Below are 15082 nucleotides of genomic sequence, written 5' to 3' on the forward strand. Positions count from 1 at the left end.
CAAATTATTTATTTATTTATTTATTTATTGGTTTTTCTCCGGTACCAGGAACCAAACTCACGACCTTGCGCTTGCCAGGCAGGCGCTTTGCCGCTGAGATAAATCCCCAGCCCCTTACTTTTTTTTTGAGACAGGTTCTCACTATGTAGTTCACACTGGCCTTGAACTATGTAGTCCAGGCTGACCTTGAACTTGAAGTAAACCTCCTGCCTCAGCCTCCTGGGTGCTGGGATTACAGGTGTGCACCACTGTGCCCAGTGACCTTATTTACTTTTATTTTATTTATGTATTTTTTTTGTACCAGGAATCAAAGACTTTATTTACTTTTAAATGAGGAAGTTACAGGGTTAAGTAATAGGTTGCTAGAAATTGCTTTAAGGCTTTTATATGGAACTGTTCAAACCTACACAAAAATAGATGAGATCCTATAATCAATTTATATTTACACCCTGCTCAGCTCCAACGTCCACACATATTTGCCAGTCTTTCTTCATCTGCTGTCCTCATCCCTTGTCAGCCCTCTTAAACCCAATGCAGACATCATGCCATCTTACCTGCAAATCCATTGATATGTGCATCTTTAAGAATGTTTTTAAAAACATAATCACCATATCAGTGTCACCCTTAATACAAGCAGTAATTCCTTCATCAACTCATCTCTGATTATCTAAATGAGTTGGCTTGTTCATATCAGAGCCCAGACAAGAGCCAGGCGCTACAGTTGGTCCTGCGCATCTCTAAGGTTCCTGTTCCACAGCACAGCCCCTCCCTTTCTTTGAGGCAGGTGGCATGTGCATCCCTAACTGGCCTCAATACATCAGCCTGCCTCAGCTGCCCAGGTGCTGGGATTATAGATTTCTCACTATGTCTGTCTTTCTTTCTCTCTCTCTCTCTCTCTCTCTCTCTCTCTCTCTCTCTCTCTCTCTCGCTCGCTCTCGCTCTCGCTCTCGCTCTCACTCTTGCGCTCTCTCTCTCTCTCTCTCTTTTTTTTTTGAGACAGGGTCTTGCTATATATCATTCAGACTGGTCCTGAACTCACTATTGTAGCTCAGGGTGGCCTTGAACTCACAGCAACCCTCCTGCCTCAGGCTCCACATGGACCAGTCAGTGGACATAGGCTATCACTGGGCAGGGAGCTGGGACTGGGCAAGCTTCTAGTGTCTTCATTATACCACTGTGTACCTGATTTATTTTCTCTCTTTCTCTCTTTCTTTCTTCCTTTCTTTTGCTTTTGTTTGTTTCTTTGTTTTGAGATACCATCTCACTATGTCGTTCAGGCTGGCCCTGATCTCACTATGTAGCACAGACTGGCCTCAAACTCACAGCAATCCTCCTGCCTCAGCCTACTGAGTGCTGAGATTACAGGCATGCACTACCACACTCAGCATACCTGTGAATCAAACTCAGGACCTGGAATCAAACTCAGCACCTTCCAGTGCTGGCATTACAAGTGTGCGCCACCGCACCTGGCACCAAGTTTTTTTTTTAATGACATTGAGAAACTAGGTCTTATAGAATAGTCCACCACCCAGACTGGGCTGACAGAGTCTGTAAGGTAGTTTTTCTTACTCTTCTAGGTGTTGTGTTCACTGTACTTTCAGCATTCGAGGCTGGACTTACTCAAGTACATTGCCTTAAACCACAATCCCTCCTCGGACTGCTCTTGCAGCCCGGATTCGGGGACCCCAGGATTAACCCGTGGAGTCTGTGCTGTCGGCTGTCCGCCCCACTGACCACACTCTGTCTCAGGGGCTTGGCATCAGCTGCGATTGTTGTGGAGTGGTTCAACAGTGGTTGTCTGTTTCTGTTATTTTCCATTTCCAAGTGGAACTGTGTGAAGATCTTTCCCTTATCGGTTACATAGTTGTGCAAAACTACAGTCTGTGCAGAGATCTTTTATGTTGGTCCCCATGGTCTTCTTTTCTCCTGTAGTAATTTTTTAAATTTGGAAAAACATTAGACTTACAGAAAAGTCACAAGAACAGTACAAAGGAGTCCCATATATGCTTCTTCCAGATCCCATACTTGTGAGCATTTCACCACATTTGCTTAATCACTTTCACACATACGGGTAGCATTTTCTAACCATTTGACAGTGAATTACACACGGTTCCTCCAATAGCTTGAATGTGTTTTCCAAGGGTTGAGTGTTAGAAACTTAATGCCCAGTGCACGTGTTGAGAGAGGGGAGCTTTCAGAAGAGACCAGGTTAAGAGGTATCTGCCCTCAGGGATGGATCAATGCCATTGTCATACCAGGGATTGGGGGTTTTGTTTGTTTTTCTTTACTGGGAGATGAGCCCAGGGTCTTTGTACTGAGCTATACCCTGAGCCCTCTTGACTTCTTATTTTGAGACAGGATCTTGCTAAATTGTCCAGGTTGGGCTTGAACTTGTGATCCTCCTGCCTCAGCTTCCCAAGGTGCTAGAATTACAAGGTGCACCACCATGCCCAGAGCTGGCGCCCCTGCGCCCCCATACTGGGGATTCAATCTGGGGCTTTCATACTGAGCTATATCCTCAGTTTTGTTTTTTTTTCTTTCACTTTTTATTTTGAGACAGGATCTCTCTAAGTCACTAAGTTGCCCCACTGGGCTCAAACTTGTGATAGGAGGGATCAGTTTTTATTGGCGTGAACCCAGCTCAAATGACACGTAGGGCCTCCCTCTTTCTCAGATTCACACACGCGCTGTCCCCAGGTCACACCTTTAACACAGCCAAAAGGGCTTCACTGACCATGGCCCCTGGATCTTGAACTGCCCAGGCTCTAGAACTTGGGTCAAAATGAGCTTCTATTGTCTACAAATCATCCACTTTGTACTCTTCTATTATAGCAACACAATCCAGCCTAAGACAGTGCCCTTTTACCTTGTCAACAGCATGGTGTGAATGGCCTAAGAACAGGACACACTCTTAAAGAATCCTGAACAGCAAGCAAATATCAGAAAATTGACATTCACTGATTCTATTATTTAACCTATGACGATACTTTGCCAGTTGTCCTTTATTTCTGAAAAAAAAAATTTGTTTTGTTCCAAAATCTAATCCAGGGTTAAACATTGCATTTAGTTCTCTTGTCTCTTTAATCTCCCTTAATCTGGAATGGCAGTGCTGTCTTTGTCTTTTGCGACCTTGACATTTTTGAAGAGTACAAGCCATTGCCCGGTAGGTAGCCGCAGTGAACTTTTAGGCGGTCAAGGATATGGAAACCTCCTCTGCTCTCCGGGGTAACATGATGTCCCGGGCACGTCTGTACACTTCCGGCTCCTGATCTCACGGGCCATTTCTCCAAGAATCCCTGTCCCGCTTCTGTGAGAAAGGGTATGCAGGGCTGACACCTGAATTCTGACGCCCACGCTGGCGACAGGGACGAGCTGTGCTCCCTCCTTGCTCTTGGGGAAGAGCAGCTTTCAGGCTGGTCTTTTCTGGTCAGTTTTTCCGATGCCCGGGTAACACAAAGATAAAACAGGAGGCTTATGGACCTCGTCGACTTTGGGTATTTCTCACCCAGTGTGATTTCCATGTTTCCTATCCATTTTTAAAATGTAAGACCTTATTTTATTTTATGCCTGGGCAGGTTTATTTGCCTTTCTCCTCTTTTAATGTTGTTTTTTGTTTGTCTTTTTCGTATCTAATACTCTCCATGTGCTGTAGTCATTGGTAGAGCAAGCGCAGAGCTGGGGCTCCAGCAGACTGCCCCGGAGGTGGCGAATATGAGTGTGAACAGGAGGCAACTGACAATTCAGGGCATCACAAAGCAATAAATCTCCAGTGTGACAGAGGCCTGCAGTTGCCCTGGCAGCCCAGGGTGCCGGCTCGCTCTGGTCCTCCCTGCTGAGGACAAATGATCGATGGATCGCGAGGCAGAGGCTGCTGGCGTCTCAGGAGCAGCGGCCCTCACAGTGCTCTATCAGCAACACTCCCTCTTATTTTCCTAAACCCTGGATCAGAACAAACATCCCCAGAGGTAGGCAATCTTGGAGCCTGGATTCCTAAGCACCCCAGGGCCCCCGTTCCCAGGGGAACTAGCAGTCTGCAGTGCAAGATCCTGAGAGGAGCAGCTACCTTTGTGGGGTGGAAGGACCTCCACATTTGGCATGTTTTTTTTTTTTTTTTTTTTGTCTTTTTGAGACGGGGTCTCACCATGAACTCACTTTGTAGCACAGGCTGGCCTTCAGCTCTCAGTGAGGCTCCTGCCTCAGCCTCCCAAGTGCTGAGATTACAGGCTTGTGCCACCATGCCTGGCTGAAATTGATATTTATTTATTTATTTTTGTCTTTTTGAGACAGAGTCTCACTATGCAGTTCAGGCTGGTCTTGGCTCACTTTATAGCCCAGGCTGGTCTCGAATTCACAATGATCCTCCTGCCTCAGCCTGCTGAGTGCTGGGATTACAGGAGTGCAACACCACACCCAACTATGTGTATTTCAAAACAGGTAGAAGAGCGAATTTTAAATGGTCTCACCATAAGGAAATGCTGAATGTTTGAGACAATGGATATGTGAATTACCATTGATTTTTACTATCATATAAAATATACATGCATCAAAGCACTAAACTGCATCCCATAAATATGTATAATTATTATTCATCCATTAAAAACATTTTTAAAAGCAAAAATTAAAGCAATGTCTTACTTTCAAATAAAAAAAATTTCCTCTGGAGGTGGAGAGGGTCAGGCCCAGGGCCAGGTCAGTAAGTGTTTACCCAGTGCCATTAACAAAGCCACAGAAGAACGTGGACTCCCGAAAGGTCACACATCTAATACACAGGGTGAGAAAACCAAAAATACACAGAGTAAAACCCTAAATTTATGAGCTAGAGGTGACCGGACACAAAAGACTGGCGCTGAGCTAGCAAGGAGCTGGGCTTCAGGGGTCACCCTCTGCAGGGGTGGAGGTGACGGTGCCGGACACAGTCCCAGGCCCAGCCCCTCCTGAGGGATGGCCAAGCACCTTCCCTCTGGGCTCTGCCTGCCAACGCATGCTTGACTCCAGTTGCGCCTCCACGGCTGGATGAAAAAGCACAGGTTTTTTGTTGTTGTTTTTTGTTTTTTTTGTCTTTTTGAGACAGGGTCTTACTATGCAGTTCAGACTGATCTTGAGCTCACTTTGTAGCTCAGGTTGGTCTGGAACTCACAATGATCCTCCTGCCTCCGCCTCCTGAGTGCTGGGATTACAGGTGTGTGCCACCAAGCCCAGTTTGGGTGTGGGTTTTATTTTTCTTTCTTCGCATTTTTCAGAGGCCCACCTGCGATGAACGTCACATTCTGGTTTAATGCATATTCGATAATAAAAGTCTCCTTTCTCTCTCACCTTTGTGGAGAAACTTGCTGGGTTGGGAGGAGACTTTGGGTTGTACTCCCCTCTGCATCAAGGGCTCTCGCCCTCCTGCTCGCTCTGCTCCACACTGGAAGGAGCCTTCGGACTCGGCATGGTGTTGCTTGTTCCTTCGGCTCAGCCCGTTTTCTGTGCATCTAGCGCTCTTTGCTGGCTTCCTTCTTTAACCCAGTGACCACGGTTCTTACCTGTGTGTCATTTCCCTCCCTAGCGAGAAGCACTCTCATTCAGTTGATTCAGTTGATTGAAGCAGACCTGCGTGAGGGCAGGAAGGGGCTGCTTTGTTCATCACTGGATCCACAGCATTGGAGGTTCCTGATGTTGGGGAAATAGAATTAAAATAACCCTTCTGTCAGCCCAGCAAACCTCTCCCATGCAGGCGCTTTCAGCACAACAGTTCCTCCTGCAGGCTGATTAGGGTGCTGTGTGCTTGGTCCTCTCTAGCCCTTCCTGTCTGGGTGCTGGTGGGAATCTGAGCTGGATGTGGCCAGGGCCGTTTATCGGCTGGACTCTCGGCCTCTGCCTCTTGCAAGCTGTTTTTATTCTGGTAATGCTAAAAGTCATTGTATTTTTATATGCGTTTTTATTCTTTTAACTGATTTAAAAAGCAATTGCAGAACCAATGTCTATACAATTGTATTGTAGGACTTCAAACACATAAAAATCACTGTGTGAATTTTTGCTTTTATTTGAGCAAAAATGGAATTGAATGTATCAAAAATGGAATGTATCACTAGATACAAAAAACAGAAAGCAAACTGGGAGTGGTGGTGCATAACTGTAATCCCAGAACTCAGGAGGCTGAGGCAGGAGGATAGCTGTGAGTTTGAGGCCAGTCTGGGCTACATAGTGAGACCCTGTTTCAAAAGAAAAAAAAGGGGGCTGGGGATTTAGCTCAGAGGCACAGTGCCTGCCTGGCAAGCACAAGGTCGTGAGTTCAATTCCCAGTACTGGAAAACAAACAAACAAACAAACAAAAAGTGGGGCTGGGGATTTAGCTCAGTGGCACAGCACCTGCCTGGCAAGCACAAGGTCATGAGTTTGGTTCCCGGTACCGGAAAAAGAACAAAAAAAAAAAAAAAAAAAGAGAAAAGTGAAATGGCAGATACAAATCTAACGGTATCAATAATATCATTACATGAGAATGGTTTAGGTAATCCAAAGTCAGAGGCTGTAGCAGCAAATGGGCTGAATTGCACCGAAGACGGAAGAACTCTATTTAGGGCAAACGGAGTTCATTGAATTTTAGACCAGTTACCACACTTCCTCAACTAGCAGGTCAGGAACATGGGGCAGCTGGCCTTTCTTTGTTTCCACCTTAAATACACCTTTGGTTTCTATGGTAACAGATTGGAATATTGCAGCCCTTGACATAGGTGGCCACACATTGTTTTCCTTGTCCCACGTGACCAGGTCTGGCCCCAGACGTGAGCCCAGCCACAATGATATATACTTTCTGTACTCTGTTCTGTATGTCCCCCTATAGATAACCATACATTTCCTTTATGGTTACAATGCTTAGCTAGGGCAGGGAAGGGATGAAACAACCCAGGCAGGGTCATAGGTGGTTATCTGGGTCTGGGTGTTCTTCGTCTTTGGAGAAGCATTCCAGGGCAAAGTCGACTGCAAAGTTAACTTTTTATAATCCCTCTGGGATGTTTCTCAAGACACATTTTTAGGCTTGTACTAAGACTAGAATTATTCTGTCTTAAAAATGATATGCTAAGAGTTGCTGTCCCCTACAAGGTTACTAGACTGGTACAAAACAAGATCCAATGATACATGATCTATAGGAGACACACACAAATTGAAGGATGCAAAAGGTTGAAAGTAAGATGGTAGAGAAGTTACAACATGCACAGAGCAACCATGCAGGAGCTAGAGTGGCCATACTAATACAGGACAAAAAGGCTTTAAGAAAAAAACTAAAGGGCCAAGAGTATAGCTCAGTGGTGCAGCACCTGCCTGGTAAGTGCAAGGTCCTGAGTTCAATTCCTGGTTTAAAAAGAAAGAAAGAAAAAAAAAAAAAAAGACTAAGCAAGGTATGGTGCACAGGCCTGTAATCCTAGTACTCTGGGAGGCTGGGGCAGAAAGATTGCAAATTAGAACCCAGTCTAGACTTCTTAGCAACTTAGTGACTTAAGGAAGGAAGAAAAGGAAAGGAAAGGAAGAGGCTGGGGATGCTCAGTCCTAAGGCCCTGGGACAATCTCTTATAAATCATTAAATAAATATAGAAAGAAATGTGGCTAATTCATAATATGGATAAATGAAACAATATTCCTAAATAACCAGTGGATCAAAGAAGATACATAGGAAAATTAGAAAATACCGAAATGAGTAGCAGTGAAACACTACACGCCAAAACTTGTAGGGTAGAGTAGGAGTGCTTGCTTAAAGGGAAAAAAAATAACCTGTAGTTTTAAAAAGAAGACATATATAACCTAAACTTCCATTTTAAGAAGCTAGAAAAAAGAAACAACAACCAAATTCCAATCAAGAAAGAGGAAAAATATAATAAAAATTAGAGTGAAAATAAATAAAACACAGAATTGAAAACCAATGGAAATAAGTGAGGAAATTAAAAATTGGTTGTTTGAAAGCCAGGTGTAGTGGGGAACATCTGTAATTCCAGCACTCAGGAGGTTGAGGCAGGAAGCGCTCCTTGAATTTGAGGTCAGCCTGGGCTAGTGAGTTCAAAGTCAGCCTGAACTATATGTGAGATGCTGTCTCAAAAAACAAACAAAAAATAATAACAATTTTAAAAATTACTTCTTTGAAAATATCAATAAAATTCACAAACCTCTACTCAGATTGGCCAAAATCAGAAATGAAATAAGGATCATCATTACTGATTATCTAGAAATAAAAGGATGATAAGGGAATATTATGAACAACTATATACCAACAAATTGGTAATATAAATGTTTTTTTTTTTTGCTTTTTTTTTTGGTTTTTCTCTGGTACCGGGAACTGAACTCATGACCTTGCGCTTGCCAGGCAGGCGCTTTGCTGCTGAGCTAAATCCCCAGCCCCGGTAATATAAATGAAAGGAGCAAATTCCTAGAAATACAAAATTTGCTGAAATTGACTTAGGAAAAAAATTAAAATTTTTTCCCTCAAAGGAAAAAAATTAAAATTTTTTCCCTCAAAGGAAAACCCTCATCCAGATAGCATCTCCACTGAATTCTAAGATTTAAAAGATAATTATCACTAATTCTTAAAAATGCTACTAAATGACTGGGCGTGGTGGCACATGCCTATAATCCCAGCACTTGGGAGGCTGAGGCAGGAGGATCGTTGCAAGTTCGAGACCAGCCTGGGCTGCAAAGTGAGCTCAAGGCCAGCCTGAACTGCACAGCAAGACCCTGTCTCAAAAAGACAAAAAAAAAAAAAAAAAAAGCCACTAAATATAGATGAGGGGGAAACATTTTCTAACTCATTCTACAAGATCAGTGTTATTTTGATACTGAACCAGGCAAGGACACCACAAGAAAAGAAAACTGCATACTACATCCCTTAAGAATATAAAAGCAAAATTCCTCAATAAAATATTAGCAAGTCAAATCTACCAATACACACAACTTACTTTTATGATAGAAATATTCAATAAAATAGGAATGGAAAGAAACCTCCTTAACCTGGTAACCAATACCTATGAAGAACTTATAGCTATCATGATGCTAAAAAGTAAAAGATCAGGAACAAGGATGTCTGTACTCACCACCTCTGTTCACCATTTGGCTAGAAGCACTAGCTAAAGCAATTACACAAGAAAAAGAAATAAAAGCATCCAAATTAGAAACAAAGAAACAAAGCTGCCTTTGTTCTTAAATAACATAGGAACATAAGAATCTTCTTTTGAAGGATTCACAAACTATGGCATTTATTTCAGAGCCTTTGCTTACATTTGTACAATATATTACATAATTCTTTGTTGTTTGAAGATCCTAATATATACTTTACAGCTTTTATTCTATAAGCTTCTTCAACATTTTCCTGTCAACAAAAATAACATAAACTTACACATAGAAAAATCACATGAATTATTAAAAATAGCCAGGCATGGTGGCACACACCTGCAATCCCAGTACTTGAGGTGGAGGCAAGAGGATTACCTCAAGTGCAAGGCCAACCTGGGCTACATAATGAGTTCAAGGCCAGCCTGAACTGCATAGCAAGATTCTGTCTCAAAAAAAGAAAAAAAAAGAACTCAGCAAGGTATAAGGTATAAGATTAATATAGAAAATATATTGGGAGGAGGCACCAAGATGGCAGAGTAGTAAGCAGCAGAGAAAGAGCCTCTCTGAGTGTTGCCATCCAGATGCTGGAATATAGCAACATAAGAAAGACAAGAGCGAGAGAAGTCCAGAGAAACTTCAACAAAGAAGAAAGAGGTAGCCTGTGGTACCTTGTTCCTGAGACAGGACTCACGGCACAAGAGGAGAGAGTCAAACCTGTAGACACACAGTGACTGCTGGCAGCCCCAAAAGCCTCCACAGAGAAACGCAGCAGTGGAGGGGAGCAGTGGATGTGAAAGACTGCACTAGCTGGTTGTGAGTGCTGATGGCTCAGTCGTCCCACAGGAGAGAGAGTTTGGCTGGGAGCCATTTTGGACATCTCAGAACACAGAGCATCTGCCAGCTCCATCTAGTGGCTCCCAGTTGAGCTCAGGCCAGAGGAAGGTGTGCTGATGGCTACAGACCAAATAGGTCTGGTCTCCGCCAGAAGGTGCAGGATCACTGAAATTATCCACTACCCCACCAAAAAGCTACTGCTGGTTTGCTGGGATAGATTGGCATGGACTGGGACTGTCTCCACATGTTGTCTACCAGTGACAGCAGAGACAAACCTGGAAGTGGAATTTTTTTCTCTCTCTCATTTGTTTTGCTGTTGTGATGGTTTTGTTTTTGTTTTTTGGTTTTGCTTTTTTTCTCTTTCATTGTTTGATCCAGTTCATCAAAGACAAATGCAGGGGCCAGTGAGGTGGGACAATCTAAAAACCATCCACCTGGCCTCTCTGAAGTGGTAATAACAAAGCCATTGAATGAGGTGCTAGAAAAAATCAAATCAGAAGTAATTTCTCAGATAACTGCAGAGACGGTGTCCACAATGAAAACCATTTTTAGTGACTCCAGAGCAGATACAGACAAAAAATAGAGGAGCTTAAGAAAACTATGGATGCCATGAATGCTCAACATAGGAAAGAAATAGGATCCATAAGGCAGATTCAAGCAGGTATCCAGGAGAATAAAAATGCCATTGAAAGTATCTGCCAGGACAGTTTAAGCCAATATGAGGACAAGATCTCAGATATAGAAGATAGGCTTAAGGTTAGTGATCATGAAAAGAAAGATTCTGGAAAAATAGCAAGGGATCATTAGAAATCAATCCAACAGCTGCTAGATGAGACAAAGAAGAATAACTTTTTTTCCTCTTTTTTTTTTTTTTTTTTTTTTTTTGAGACAGGGTCTCACTATGCAGTTCAGGCTGGCCTTGTGCTCACTCTGTAGCCCAGGTTGGTCTTAAACTTGCAGTGATCCTCCTGTCTCAGCCTCCCAAGTGCTGGGATTATGGGCATATGCCACCATGCCAGGGCAAAGAAGACTAATTTAAGATTGATTGGAGTCAATGAAAAAGCAGTAGATAGCACAAATGATATATAAAAAAACCTGTTCTCAGATAACATGGCAGAAAATCTTCCCAGTAGGGAAAAAGAATTTGACATACAGATACAGGAAGCGTGTAGAACTCAAATTAGTCATGCTGAAAAAAACCTACAGCCAGGCATATCATAATCAAGATTCCAGAAATTCAACACAAAAATAGATCTTAAAAGCTGTTAGGGAAAAGAAATAGATCACCTATAGAGGAAAGCTGATCAGAATCGCAGCTGATTTCTTAGCACAAACCCTCAGGTCAAGGAGAGCTTAAAGTGAAGTATTTCAAGTTCTAAAGGAAAACAACCTCCATTCCAGATTGACATACTCCACAAAACTATTTTTCAAAATTAATAGAGAAATAAGATGCTTCCATGGCAAAGAACACCTGAGGAAATTCATGACCACCAAACCACTCCAAAATGTTTTGAAGGACGTTTGAGAAAGAGATAACAAGGACTACAACTCCATGAATCCCAACAGAAGAAATCCACCAGGCAAGGCAAACAATTAAACAGAGGGGAGGAATAAAGAGGGGGAGCTAAGAACAGGAAAGTAACATGACAAGGAAAAGTCAATACATATCAGTTATAATTCACTGATCGGAAGATATGGGCTGGCAGAATGGATCAAGAAGCAAGATCCAACAATATGCTTCATATAAGAAACATGTAATTCAAAAAGAAATTCATGGACCAAAAGTCAAAGGATGGAAAACAATACTTCACGTGGAAGGAACCCAGAAAAAAGCAGGGATAGCTATTCTATTTGCAGAAAAAGTGGGTGTCTTGGTTACTTTTCTCTCCTTGCTGAGACAAAATACTTGACACTCAGAATTAAGGAAGGAAAAGTTTGTTTAGCTCATGGTTTGTGGAGGTTTCAGTCTATAATCAGCTGGCTCCAAGGCAGGGTGGCAGGGCACAGGGCAACACTTCAAGGCAGCAGAAGACAGCAAAAGCAGCAAGAGCAAAACAGGGAAGAACAAGCCTCTTTTCCTCCCTTATATTTTATGCCAGCTATCTTCCCAGGCTCACACCATCTCCATGTCCTCCTCTTGCACAGGCTCAGGATGAATACAAAGTAAGGACCCAGGCTCCCTGCTGAGTCGCACAGTTAACTTTCTAAACATCTCAAGTTGACACAATGAGCAACATCCCAGAGCTGTAAAGGCATGTCCTTTTCACCCCCGGATGTAGAACTGCTGAGTCACTTAGTTAAGCTTCTAGACTCCTCAAGTTGACACAATGTATAGCAACTATAACAGTGGATTTCAAGCCAAGACTTATTAATGGAGATAAAAAGAAAAAAAAGAAAGAAAAAAAGAGCGATAAGAAGAGTCACTACATCCTTGCAAAGGGAAAAATTCAAGAGGACAAGATAACAATCATAAATATATATGCAACAAATACCAGTGCACCCAACTATATAAAACAAATATTAATGGACATGAAAAATCAAATAAGCACTAATACAATTGTATTCAGGGATCTCAATACTCTGCTGTCACAAAAAGACAGATCAACCAGACAAAAAAAATCAACAATGAAATATTAGAACTGAACCAAACTTTTGAACAAATGGACTTAGTAGATGTCTACAGAGTGTTCCAACCCACAACATCAGAATATACATTCTTCTCAGTGGCACATTGGATGTTCTCCAAAATAGGCCACATACTAGCTTATAGAATATGCTTAGGTAAGTTGAAAGGAATTGAAATTATCCCATGCATATCATCAGACCATGGTGCAATGAAATTGGAAATCAATGGTAAAAGAAACCACAAAAACTTCATAAACACATGGAACTTAAATACCACCCTCCTGAACAACTAATGAGTCACAGATGAAATTAAAGAAGAAATTAGACAGTTTCTACAATTAAGTGATAATGATAATACAATATACTACAACTTGTGGGACACAGTGAAAACAGTCCTAAGAGGGAAATTTATAACAGTGGATATGCATATCAGGAAAACAGAGCAAGAGGAGCTAAATAACTTAATGGTAAACCTCAAACTTGTAGAAAAAGAAGAGCAGGCTAAGCCAAATCTTGTATAAGGGAGGAAATTATAAAGATCAAAGCAGAAATTAATGCATCAGAGACTAAGAAAACAGTTCAAAGAATCAATGAGCTGAAGAGTTGGTTGTTTGAAAGATTAAATAAAATTGACAAACCTTTATCCAACTTTACCAAAACAAGGAAACAAAGAACTCAAATCCACACAATTAGGAATGAAAGGGGTGGAATCACAATGGATCCTGAAGAAATCCGGAAGATCATCCATACCTACTTTGAAAACTTGTATTCTAATAAGATGGAAAATGCTGAAGAAATGGACAGATTCCTAGATACATATGAATTACCAAAGCTTGGGCTGGGGATATAGCTCAGTGGTGTAATTGCCTACCTGGCAAGCACAAGGTCCTGAGTTCAATTCCTGGTACAAAAAAAAAATAAAATAAAATAAAATAAAAGAATTACCAAATCTGAATCAAGAAGATATAAAAATCCTAATTAAACCAATATTAATCAATAAAATCAAAGATGTAATTAAAAACCTACCAAAAAGAAAAGTCCAGGCCCTGATGGATTCACTGCTGAATTCTATAAGAAATTTAGAGAAGACCTAATGTTGCTGTGTCTCAAACTGTGTAATGAAACTGAAGGGGAAGCAATACTCTCAAATTCATTCCTGGAAGTAAACATTACCCTGATACCAAAACTGGAGAAGAACCCATCCAAGAAAGAGAATTATAGGCCAATCTTCTTAATGAACATAGATGGAAAATTCCTCGATAAGACACTGGCAGAATGCAGTAAATCATCAAGATTATATACCAGAACCAAGTGGGATTCATCCCAGGGATGCAGAGATGGTTGAACATATGTAAATCAATAAATGTAATATACCATATTGACAGTGACAAGGATAAAAATCATATGATCATCTCAACAGATGCAGAAAAGCTTTTGACAAAGTCTAGCACTCATTTATGATAAAAACCCTCCAGAAAATTGGAATAGATGATTTTTGTCTCAATCTGATAAAAGCCGTCTATGACAAACCAACAGCCAGCATCATACTAAATGGAAAAAAAAACTAAAAGCTTCCACTCTAAAATTAAGAACAAGACAAGGATGTTCACTGTCTCCACTTGTATTCAACATAGTCCTAGAAACTTTAGTCAGAGCAATTAGACAAGAGAAAGAAATAAAAGGAATAATGAGAGGAAAGGAAGAAGTTAAATTATCATTATTTGCAGATGACACGATACTCAACATAGAAGACCCCAAAAACTCCACTAAAAATCTGCTGGATTTAATAAGCAAATTCAGTAGCATAGCTGGATCAAAAAATCACTCAAAAATCAATAATGGCCAGGGATATCGCTCAGTGGTGCAGTGCTTGCCTGGCAAACGTGAGTTCTTGAGTTCAATTTCTGGTACAGCCCACCAAAATAACAAATAAACATCTCAAAAAAATCAATAGGTGGGGCGTGGTGGCGCACGCCTATAATTCCAGCACTTGGGAGGCTGAGGAAGGAGGATCGTTGTGAGATCGAGACCAACCTGGGCTACAAAGTGAGCTCAAGGCCAGCCTGAACTGCATAGCGAGACCCTGTCTCAAAAAAATATATAAAAAAAAGTCAGTAGCATTCCTGTACATGAATAACAAACTCACTGAGAGAGAAATTAGGCAAACAACACCTTTCACAACAGCATCAAAAAAAAAGAGAAATATCTAGAAATCAAAGGAATAAAAGAAACAAAAAACCTTCACATTGAAAATACAGTACTCAGCTGGGCATGGTGGTGCAAGCCTGTAATCCCAGCACTCAGGAGGCTGAGGCAGGAGGACTGTCATAAGTTCGAGGCCAGCCTGGGCTACAAAGTGAACTCAAGGCCATCCTGAACTGCATAGTGAGACCCTGTCTCAAAAAGACAAAAAAGAAAGAAAGAAACAGAGAAAGAAAGAAAGAAAGAAAATACAATTCTCTTAAAAGGAAATTAAAGAGGATATCAGAAAATGGAAAGCTACCCCTACTCTTGGGTAGGAAGAATGAATATAGTGAAAATGGCC

Source organism: Chinchilla lanigera, unplaced genomic scaffold, assembly GCF_000276665.1.
Source record: "Chinchilla lanigera isolate Chin_1 unplaced genomic scaffold, ChiLan1.0 scaffold00105, whole genome shotgun sequence".
NCBI classification, from domain to species: Eukaryota; Metazoa; Chordata; class Mammalia; order Rodentia; family Chinchillidae; genus Chinchilla; species Chinchilla lanigera.